The 11,325-nt window shown below is 46.3% G+C and overlaps 1 non-coding gene across 1 annotated transcript; it reads right to left on the minus strand.

Moving 5' to 3' along the window:
* Positions 1 to 460: 460 nt before the first annotated feature.
* On the minus strand, positions 461 to 533 carry TRNAV-UAC (transfer RNA valine (anticodon UAC)). The gene has a single exon. It is a non-coding gene; the product is annotated as a tRNA-Val (tRNA).
* Positions 534 to 11,325: the final 10,792 nt, after the last annotated feature.

Consider the following 11,325-nt stretch of genomic DNA (forward strand, 5'->3'; position numbering starts at 1 on the left):
TCTGTATTTTAGAGTTTACTGAAAAAATTAAACCTTTAATAATAATAAACCTTTAATAATTTAACTGCAGTCAAAGCACCGCTGTACTGCCATAGTTTAGTTGGAGGCTTTGGAGGGCCGGCCTGCCCTGCTTTGTAAGGAAGGGGCCGTGCTGGGTGATCTTGGTTCCCACGAGCGCCGGATTTCCTGAGGTCGCCCCGGAGCACCGAAGGAGAGGTCGGGGTAGGGCCCTGGCGGGGCGGGGTCGCCCTCGGGACTACAACACGGCCAGGCCCCCACTTATGCTGTTTCCTAGGTCGGGCGAGGGCGGCAGGGATGGGAGGAGTGGCTATCTGTCATTACGCTTCTGCGATAAAAACATTCCAAAAAGTAGACGGATAAAGATTAAAAAAAAAAATTAATGGGAGAAAGAAAAGCACTTCTTTTCTTTAAAGAGTGAAAAAAATCGACCGTGCCAGTTTGGTTCCACTGGGGCTCGAACCCAGGACCTTCTGCGTGTAAAGCAGACGTGATAACCACTACACTATGGAACCCCTTCGCAACGCCCTTTTATCATTAGTTTATTCATAGTGTCACATGAGAACCGGCTCCTCGGTTGAAACCCCGCCCATCCGCCGTAACTCCGCCCCCCCCGTGGCCCCGCGCCGCCTGTGAGATTTGGTGTTCGCGGCCAGGTGGCGGGCTCCGGCTCCGGCGTCTGGGTAGTTCGTCCTTCCTCCCCGCAGGCCTCGTCGCCCCTGCGACCACGGGGAGGCCGGGGCGAGGGGTTACCCTCCTGGCCAGAGCGCCGCCCCGCTAGTCACCCTTCCCCAAACTTTCCCGCAGCCCGGGCGTCGGCGAGGTCGGCCCGGTGGGCGGAAGGGGACAGTACCCGGGGCGCGGCCCCTTTTGACAGCTCCCCTCAGCCTGAGGAACCCGCACTTCCCCACTTTCCCCCGGGCACACTGAGCCGCTTCCGGCAGCACTGGAAGCCTTGAGTCCGGAGCAGGGCGCACAGGAGCACCACAAGGAGCCGAAGATTCAGGCAGCACGGGGCTGGGGGGGAGGGCTGGGGGCTCATTTTTATATTGGCCTTTATTTTGCCAGGGTTGGAAAAGGCAGCTGGTCACTGTGCCTCTTCCCCGAGGATACAGGCTCTTAATGCTCCCCTGACCTTTTCCACAACATTCTTCCCCTTCCGGAAGCCCCGGAGGGGCTAAAAATTACAGGGCTTTTGTTTGATCTTATTTGTCTGGGGTAGGGGAGGGATGAGGAGGCCGGTATAAACAGGCCGTCTCTTTGGCTGGCGCGGGGAGGGGGAAGCAGGACCGGCCACAAGATTTGAGGGGCCCAATGCAAAATGAAAATATCAGGTTCCTTGATCATAAGTTATTGACAATTCCACAACCATGACAGCGGAGCATTAAACGCAGCGCGGGCCCGTGAGAGTGCAGCCCATGAGCCTGCCCCTGTGCTTCCAGGACTGTGGTCCCGATAAGGTGCTGGGACCCTCCATTACGAAGGCCGCCTGTATGGTATCGTTTTTTGGTTTCCATTGTCGGTGCCGTTTGCCCTCCCCAGTGCTTCTGGATGGATCTTCGTCACCATCCTGGGATTGCTCGCCATCCTCAAGCTTGAAAACGCACTTGAAACCATTTGGGTGGGTCGGGGGCGGCTCTTTCAGTGGTGAGTTGGAGTGGCTGAAGGCTGCAGCTGTCCTTTTCCCAGGCGTCTGACTTTGAGGCTGGCAGAATGATGGAGAAGTGATACTGACTGTATGAAAGCAACCCCTTCAGCCAACTCCTGTCTTCCTGGGAAGGCCCCTGGGAGAAACAGGTGGGTGGAAGGTGCGCTAATCTGGGGGTGGTGGTCAGGATTCTAGCGCTGCCTTGGCTACTCACTAGCTGTGTACTCTTGAACATCAGTTCACTTTCCAAGCCTCTGTATCCCCCTTTGTGAAATGCATGGGCTGGACTAGACACCCCCTTTTCCCTCTGGGTCTAAATGTTCTCTCTACTTTCCGGGTTGGGAAAATGGAGGCACTTATCTATCATGTAAATTTTTCCACAGAAATAGAGGCAGGCTGGCTTAGGTTCTTTAGTACCAGGTTTCCTATATCCTAGTTAGCTCCCTGTAATGTTCATCATGGACCCCTTCCAGAATGCCTTTTTGTTGATACGTTTCGAGAGGCTTCTTGAACACTTGACGCTTAGGTTGTGAGCCATGAGATGACCATGAGTGGACAGCCACTAGCCAGAGGATGAATTCATGAAAACTCCATGTTTCCTGCTAGTCAGTGAGCCATAATGACTCCCATGATGCCCAGTGATCAGTATATTTAACCCGTTGCCAAACCCTTGTCAGTTCAAAACGAGGCTGTCAAGAATTGGGCCTAAAATTACACTCACTAGTCGTGTTTTGGTTTGTCTCTAGGGAATACTTTGCCCTTCCTCGAGCTTTCTGTCTGCCCTTGCTATAAGGGTGGGTTCGCCACGTGCAAGCTTTGGCCAGGTTCCCACACAAAGAAAAGAGGCTGGCACACCTCTGATGCACACAACACAGGATTCTGCCTTTAGCAAAAAGGAGAGAGACTTCTGTTCCACTCCTCTGCTGCCTTCAAGTTGTATTCACAATCTCTGTTGCTAGTAAAGTGCAATATGGTTTACAAAGCACTTTCACATACATTCCTATGAGGTAGCCATGGTAAGTATTACTATCTCCATTTTCCAGCTGAAGAAGTTGAAGCCGAAGAGTTCGAATGTCTTGCCGAGACCATTCTGCTGGTGAGTGGCGGGGCTGGGCTCATACTCAGTTTTCTGATATCTAAGTGATTTGGGGAGGCCCGCGTTCATAGAGGCTACATGTTGTTCCCATAAGAGTGCCATTGGTGTCTTATAATATTTTGTATGCATGCCAGTGAGGAAGTGGATACCTTTTTTGTCTTTTGTAATTTTTAAATGAAATCCCTAAAAGCCAGAAGTAAGAGCCTGTCGTGAACCGCTGTTGATGACTTTCACCTTGATACCACCAGCATCATGGCTTGTGCTGCAGCTGGCCACAGTTTCCCCTGGCACTTTAGTCTGTTCGGTCAGATTTGTGAGGCCTGTGACCCCCGGGTCTGCCCATAATCATCTGAACAACTACCAGAGAAATAAACGAACTAGCAAATAAAGACTAGAAGTCACTTCAAACTTTTTGAGTCCTCTGATCTCTCAGGTGTTTAGTGTGACTTCCCCAGCGTTTGGCTTCACTGATGGTTTCCTCACTGATGGCTTCCTTCACTGACGGCTTCCTTCACTGATGGTTTGGCTTTCGTCAACCAAGGAAACCGTGGCCCCAAACACCGAGCTGACTTAGGAAGCTCCATTGAGCTGATTTCACTTAGAAATGATTGTACTTTGTCTTTCAGTGTATATTCAAGTATTTACTAAGGAAAGTGAGTGGTTACCTTAGTATGGCAGAGTTCACCTTATTTTTCCCCTTTTACGGTTCATCAGAACATTTGAAACTAGCCTGTTGGAATGGGTGTTCGTTACCTTTTGCCCACCTACCTTTTCATAGTTAATTACATCCCTCAGTCTTTTTACCCAGTTCAAGTTCTGTGGTCATTTTTATCACTCCTTTGCCCCTTTGTTGCTTGTAGTTGTTGGCAAACCAGTCTGTTAAATCCAACTGTTTCCCCTCTTCGCCTCTGAATATGGCTCCAGGAGGAACACACCTTCAGGCCTACTGGTTTCACATTAAATTCTTGAGTAAGTACCTCAAGTGTGTTCTTAATGCGGCCCAGAATCATGTCTACTTTCCCTGTCCGTTCATTTTCCACCTCACCTAGAGGACAGGTTCCTGTCTTCTCTCCCTAAACTTCCTGTACCTCCTTCCCCAAACTCACCTACAGCTGATGACCTTGCTTCCTTATTTCAGTGAAAAAACAATGCAAGCAACCTGAAGAGAACTTCCACAGGTAAGCCCCACATCTGCTCACCTGCCTGCATGTGTGCCCTCCTAGATCTAGACCAGGGATTTCCTACCACAGCCCTGTTGCCATTTGGGACCGGGTAGCTCTGTCCTGTGTATTGTAGGATGCTGCACAGCATCCCTGGCCTCTACTCACTAGATGCCCATAGCACCATTCCCCGAGTTGTGAGAACCCAAAATGTTCCCTGGCGGAGGGGGCAAAATCTTGGGGGCTATCTGCCGATGTCTGGAGACGCACTGGGCTCTCGGGGTTAGTGTGCTACTGGCATCTAGTGCGTAGAGACCAGGGATGTAGTGAAACATTCTGCAGTGCACAGAACAGCCACCCACCACAAGAAATAACTGGGCCCCAAATGTTAATCGTGACATAGTTAAGAACTCATGCCCTAGATGACTTGTCTGAGTTCCTGTCGACACCCAGCCCTCCACCTGCACTTGCCTACTCAAGGAAAGCCCTGCAACAACTCCCCTCTTTCTCCTGCATCTTTATTTATTTATTTATTACTATTATTTTTAAATTTTTATTTTATTTAAAAATGTTTGGCTGCATTGGGTCTTCATTGCAAGATCCTTAACCCCTGTACCACCAGGGAAGTCCCTCTCCTGCATCTTTATTTACCTCCTCCATTGGATCATTCCCGTCAGCATACAAACATGCTGTAATTTTTAAAAAATTTTTATTTATTTGGTTGCACCGGGTCTTAGTTGCGACTGGTGGGCTCCTTAGTTGTGGCTTGCCAGCTCCTTAGTTGTGGCATGTGAACTCTTAGTTGCGGCATGCACGTGGGATCTAGTTCCCCAACCAGGGATTGAACCCAGGCCCCCAGCGTTGGGAGCTCGGAGTCTTAACCACTGCGCCACCAGGGAAGTCCCATACTGTAATTTTTTTCTCATCATTAAAAAATAATCTCTTAATCTCATTGCTGCCTCAACTACTCCCATTTCTCTGCTCTCCTTTATAGCAAAACTCTTACAAAATATGTCTTTAGGTGCTCTCTCCAGTTCCTCTGCTCCTCTTGGAAGCACTTTCCCCTCCCAGCTTTTAGGATGCCACCCTCTCCTGATTTTTGCTTCCTACCTCACCAGTCACCCCTTCTCAGTCACCTTTGCTGGATCTCATCTCTTTGACCTGTGAACATGGGTGTGCCACAGGTCTCAGTTCGTGGACTTCTCTGTTCATTCTCACCACTCTGGTGACCTCATTTAATCTAATGGCTTTAAATATGGTCTGTAACCTAGATGAATTCCAAATTTATATCTCTAGTCCAAACTTTTACCCCAAACTCCAAATCTGCCTGCTACACATGTCCATTTAAATGTCTAATAGGTATCTCAATCCTATTCTGTCTGTGTCTAAACTCCCGATCTCCATCCCCTCTCCTTTCTCAGTCTTCCTTGTCTCAGATAAGGGCAACCTCATCTTTCCAGTTATTTAGGCCTAAAACGTAGAAAAAAATGGAAGAAATCATACTTGATTCCTTTTTTCCCCTCACACTTCAAATCTAATCTCACTAGCGAATCCTACTGGCTACACCTTCAAGATCTATCTAGAATCTAATCACTTTCTGCCATCTGCCCTGCTACCGTACTAATCAAAGCCACCATCACTTTTTGTCTGGATCATTGCCGAGAACCTCATATTCTGGCCTCCCGGCTTCTGCCGTTTTCTCCCTACAGACTGTTCTCCACACAGTAGCCAGAGTGATCCTTTTAGGACCTAAGTTAGATTGTGTCACTTCTGCTCAAAACCCTTCAGTAGCTCCCCACCTTAACTAGAAAGAAAGCCAGAGCCTTACAGTGGCTTGCAAGGCCCTACATGATCTGATCTTCCACTTATTACCTCTCTGATCATATATCCTATTACATTGCTTTTACAGGACCACACTTGCCTGCTTGCTGTTCTTCAAACACAGTAGGACTCTTCTGCCTCAGGGCCTTTGCACCTGCTGTTCTCACAGCCTTTACTGCTCTTTCCCTAGGTCACCCCATTGCTTGCTGTCTCATCTTGCTCAGGTATTTGCCCAGATATCTTCTCAGTGAGGCCTTTCCTGACTGCCCTATTTAAAAATTGCTATTTTCCTTTCCCCTTCACCCTGGAAACTCAGTATCCCCCTTTCCTGCTTTGTTTTTCTCTACAGTGCTTATCGCTATCTAATTTTCTAGATATTTACTTATTTCTAGATATTGTCTGTCCCTTATCATCCTCAACTAGAATGAAAGTTCCATGAGGCATGGATTTGGTTTTGTTCACTGCTGTATTTCCCAGAACCTAAGTAGCGCCTAGTACATAGTAACCGCTCTATGAATATGTCTTGAATGGATCTGTTCAGGGTTGGGGAATGACTCTCGCCAGGTCAGTCCCAATCAAAGCTAATCCTGGGCCTTTTGTGTGAATTCCTGAGAAGAGACATTTCCGTGTTCACCCTGGACTCAACGTGAGCTAATCCAGAGGCTGGAGGTTCTGCTGCCATCTGATTATTGCACTGTATCAGACGGGGCTCTGAGTTGCCCACAGCAGAACCTTCTTGCCCAAAATATTTACTGCTCTTCCCTACATGGGATTTTTACACAGTTGCCCCACTGATAGTCTTGACCGGGTGACTGACTTTTGCCAGTTGGGTGTGGGCGGAAGCGATGTGCCTCACTTCCAAGCACAGGTGTGAAGAGCCAGCTTGCAGGGTGCTGCTTTGATGTTTCCCCTTTGTTATGAGCACAGCAGTGCCCCAGAGAGAGGTTGGCCTGAGTCTTACAGGGAAGACCACATGTTACAGAACTGCAGCCAACCTGTGCAGGAACAGCAGTGAAAAATAAACCTTGATAATTATAAACTAAGATTTAAGGTATAATATCACCTAAGCTGATTCAACACTCCTACTAGTTTGAGAAGAAAATGAGTTTATTAAAGGATATACAGTGGCCCACAGGCTCTCCGAGAAGGCTTTGGAGATTCCAAAGCCAGGAATGATGTCTAAATCTCACTGAGGGGCTGCACCATCAAAGATGCCTGCCCACTGCTGCCCCTTCTGAATACAGAGTTAGCAATGCAAGCCAGTGATGGGGCCCAGAGTCTCTATCACTGCTGTATCTGCAAACTGGACCCTTCTGCCACTAACTTTGGGAGAGGATGGCTTTCATAACCCCTTGACTCCTTGTGTTGCCCTTTTCTAAATTTAGGTCTCTGGCAGAGCCTAGGTCACATACCTGTGGTCCTGCTATGAGAGAGGCTGGAAAAGCAAATTCCTTGTTTCTCCTTTGAGGACTCAGATGTGGGGAATTACCAAAACATAGGGAGGATGTTGAGAAGATAGTGTGGGTGACCACAAGTCTGAAAGACATCGGCTGCCTGCCTGAAGCCTGAGAATGGAGCCAACAGCGAGGGATTAGAGCTGAGAAACAGCGACCAGGTGCTATCATTTAAGGCCCCGACCAAGTCAGACCTTAAGTATACTTGTTGGCTCTTCAGCTATTTGAAGGGTGCATTTCCAGTTTTGCTTAGACCAGTGGGAGTCGGGGTTACTGACTCTTGCAACTGAAGGAGTCCTGATGGTTCATGTCTAAAATGTTGGACATCACCGCAGTGGCTGGCATTGCTTCCCTGGCTCAGACACTGGGAAGTTTTGTTGCTATCAGTTCCCAGGAAATGTGGAAAGAGGCTGATGGTCATGGGAATCGCCGCTTTGGCAGGTCAGGGCTTTGGTTTTCCGGCGTCCTGGGCAGCCATCAGTTCTCAGATGCAGCAGGGCAACTAGCAGATATCTTCTTTTTGTCAGTAATAAAAATAAGAATAAACATTTGTATAATGCTTGCTATGTATTAGAGACTATTCAAACTCTTTACTCATATTAACTCATTTAATCCCCACAAGAACCCTGTGAGAAAGGTATTGTTACTATGCTTAGTTTACAGATGAGAAAACCAAAGCACAGAATAATTAGGTAACTAAGTCACACAGGTAGTAAATAAAGGAGTGGGGTTTTAACACCCAGGCCATCTGGCTCTATAGGCTGTATTTAACCTCTACACTGCACTGTCTGATTTTGTTTGACTCAGCAATGTGTCCAGCTAAAACAGTTTGATTTCCCAGGTTCGCTTACAGCTAGAAGAGACTGTGTGACACAGTTCTGGCCAATGACTTGTGTGGAAGTAGTTGGGTTTACAAAACCATTTCTTTAAAAGGAGGTAGACTCAGCTGGTATGCCCCATTTTGCCCTTAGCTTCACTTTCTCCTCAGAACGCAAATGTGATGCTGGAGGGAGAGCAGCCATTTTGTGACCATGAGTTGACAGTCAGGAGGAAGAAAGCTACATTGCTCGCAGAAAGAAGGAGGTTACCTGGGTCCCAGCCCCAAATTTACTACTTCCAGATTCCTGGTTATATGTGAAAAGTAAAATCCCTAATCTTTAATGCTACTGTTTAGTGGGAGTTTCAGTTATTTGAGGGAAAATACAATCACTACTGATTCAGTATTTCCACATTTCTCCCCTATACCATTTTGGCAATGTCTTTAATCTGCCCACCAGCTACTGAGGGACTGCTTCTCAGTGTCCCAGTCCCTTGATTGAAGTTGTTTATTGTCACATACCTGCAATATGTCTAGGAGCTCAGTGTTTGGTAGTGTGGGAATTTTTTGTTTTGTGTTTTTAAGTGTATGACATGGCCCCATCTCAAGGAGTTTGAAGAACATTAATTAACCCAAAGGACTGATTCATTCCAAGGTATTAATGGATGATAATGGCTTGATGTGGTTTTTCCTAACTTTGGATGTTACTGAATTTTAATTAGACCCTGTCTCTTCTTTCTTAAAGAAGAAACTCAAAAGAGCAGGCAGAGGGGCAGGGTGATATGGGAAAGCCTGTCTAAAAGGAAAGATGGCCTCGTGTAGTATTCCCCTCAACACCAGCTATATATAATCTACAAAATCACCTGCAGTCACATTCAATGAGCTTAGATTTGATAGCCGCTCAAGGGAGAAACAGATCAGCTGTAAATACTTTGTCACCCCCTCCATTATTTATATGACTTGAGATACCTCCAGTTTCTAAGGTCACTCCCCTGGGACTATGTAATTGAGCACAGAACAATTTGGCTCCTCCCCACTCCTACAGAACCCCACTTAAGAGGAGGTGCCTGATAGTGGCATCCAGCCAATGCTAATTGGTGAGGGAAATGAAATTTCACTCTACTTCCACCAAACTTACTGTCTTTAGATTTAAGTGGATTCAGCTGTGCACACAATGGGACTTGCCTCTAAGCTTTCCTCCTAGTCTGATGGGAAGATTTCAAGAGTGGTGGAGGTGTTAAACAAAGATCATCTTATGTGTTTGTATTAGTGATTTTAAGTGTTTGTGATTTTTTTGGATACAGTTAGGGTATAGTCTGAAGGCTATATATAATAATAAAACCAAAACCAATTAATAGGCTGTTTAACTCAGTTAGAGGCTGTCCGCAGGCTAGCAGCTTTCCTTTGCTAAATCTTGTTGAAATGCAGTGGGTTCTATTTTGTGCAGAATGAGCAGGCTGCCATGACAACTGTCTGTGAATATTATTTAAATATTAGTCATAGGTTTCCAGCGTCTGCCTCCGGGTCCAACGTTCATTCGAAAACCCAGATGCACATCTGTTCTTAAAGGAGTTCTCCTGGACGTGTTTACAAAAAACAAAAACAAAACAGTTTCAGCCGGCTGGGTTTTTTTTTTCTTTTGGAAGAGAAATTTGAACGAATTCACACAATTGCAAATGGTAGATCTTATTGCTGTTTCTTTTCTTTGGGAAAGGCGATCTGGATATGAATTTTTTATTGTCCTTGACTGTAGATTTGATTAAATAGAATAGGAGCCCGAAGATGACTCATATTGCCAGACTTTAGTTACATGCCCACCTGAACACTCCCCTTTGCCAGGAGAAGAGGATGTGCGAGCTGCCTAGGCCTGTGTTATGTGCCCAGCCCTGGGCAGTCACTCTTGCTTGGGAAGTGGGCTCATGCTGATTGAATTAAGCCAGTGAAGTCTCACACTTAGAGTGGAGGGTGGTGTCAATCCCATGCAAACCACAGGGCTTAGAATAGGGAGAGGGTTGATCTCATAAAGGAAAATTGGGGTACTATTGCAAGGGATGGAGGGGAATACTTGTCGGCCACCTGGTTAGGCAACAGAATGCTGGGCAAATAATAACATTTACTGAATACTAACGGTAAGCCAGGCATCACTCAAACTGCTTTACGAGTGTATCGCTTAGAGAATGTTTGGCCGCGTGTGATGAGGTAAATGATGAAATAACAGGGACTTAACACAGAGGGGTTGCCTTTTATCTCATGTGATATGATGTTAGGAAAGAAGCAACTTCACATCGTCATCTGTGTCCCAGGCTCATCCTTCAGTCTTTTTGCAATATCATTCTCAGCATGAGCCTCTCTTCCTAATGCACTCAAGAGGGCTGCTCCTCCTCCAGGCATTATGTCATGGTTCCAGGCACAGTGGGGGAAGGGCAAAAAGGAAAGGGCTCATGACAGCTGTCTTGTCTTTTTTATCAGAAAAAATGGCTTTTCTGGAAGCCTCAGCCAGTAGATTTCAGCTTATGTCGTATTGGCCAGAACAGAGTCACATGATCACCCCTAACTGCGAGGAATCCTAGCAAATCAAGTTTTGGTGGCTGAGTCCATTGCCACCTAGAATAAAATTGGGACTTTATTGGTAAGGAAGAAAGGAGAATAGATATTGGCTAGGCAACTAGCAGTGGCTGCCACAATATCTATGAACCCATTTATTCCTTACGTCAACGCAGTGTGGGTGGCACTATTACTATCCTGGTTTTTAAGAAACAGGCACAGAGAGGTCAGGTAATTTTCCCAAGCTCACACACAGCTGTTAAGTGGTGGAGCTAGATCTGACTCTGGAACCGAATTCTCTGATGCGCCCAGACATACCCCAACCCACCGGTCAGACCACATTTCTTCTCCAGGATGTGTAACCACTCAGGAAATGTAGGCCTCTCCTAGAAATGGTAGCTAATATCTGTTTAGCACTTTATAGTTTATGAAGAATTTTCCACTTAGATTATTCCATTTAAATATTATTATCCCTATATTAAAAATGAGAAGACTGAGGCCCAGAGAAGTAATAAAAGTTACCTAAGGTGCCCACCTTGTAAGTGGCAGAGCTGATGTTTACTCAAAATTACAAGAACTTACTCCTGGTCCCCTTTCCTAATCCTCCTATTCTTCCACGCACAGAGACTTCATTTTTTATTTTTAAAAATGACAGTAGTTTGCTCCAGACCCTATATTAACTTCACAACCTTCTCAGGAAAAACAGTGCAGAGAAATCTTGGATCTCTCACCAATTGGTTTTCCTAGTGTCCTTTTCATGTAGCCAT

The sequence above is a fragment of the Neophocaena asiaeorientalis genome, unplaced genomic scaffold (genome assembly GCF_003031525.2).
Source record: "Neophocaena asiaeorientalis asiaeorientalis breed wild unplaced genomic scaffold, Neophocaena_asiaeorientalis_V1.1 scaffold771, whole genome shotgun sequence".
NCBI classification, from domain to species: domain Eukaryota; kingdom Metazoa; phylum Chordata; class Mammalia; order Artiodactyla; family Phocoenidae; genus Neophocaena; species Neophocaena asiaeorientalis.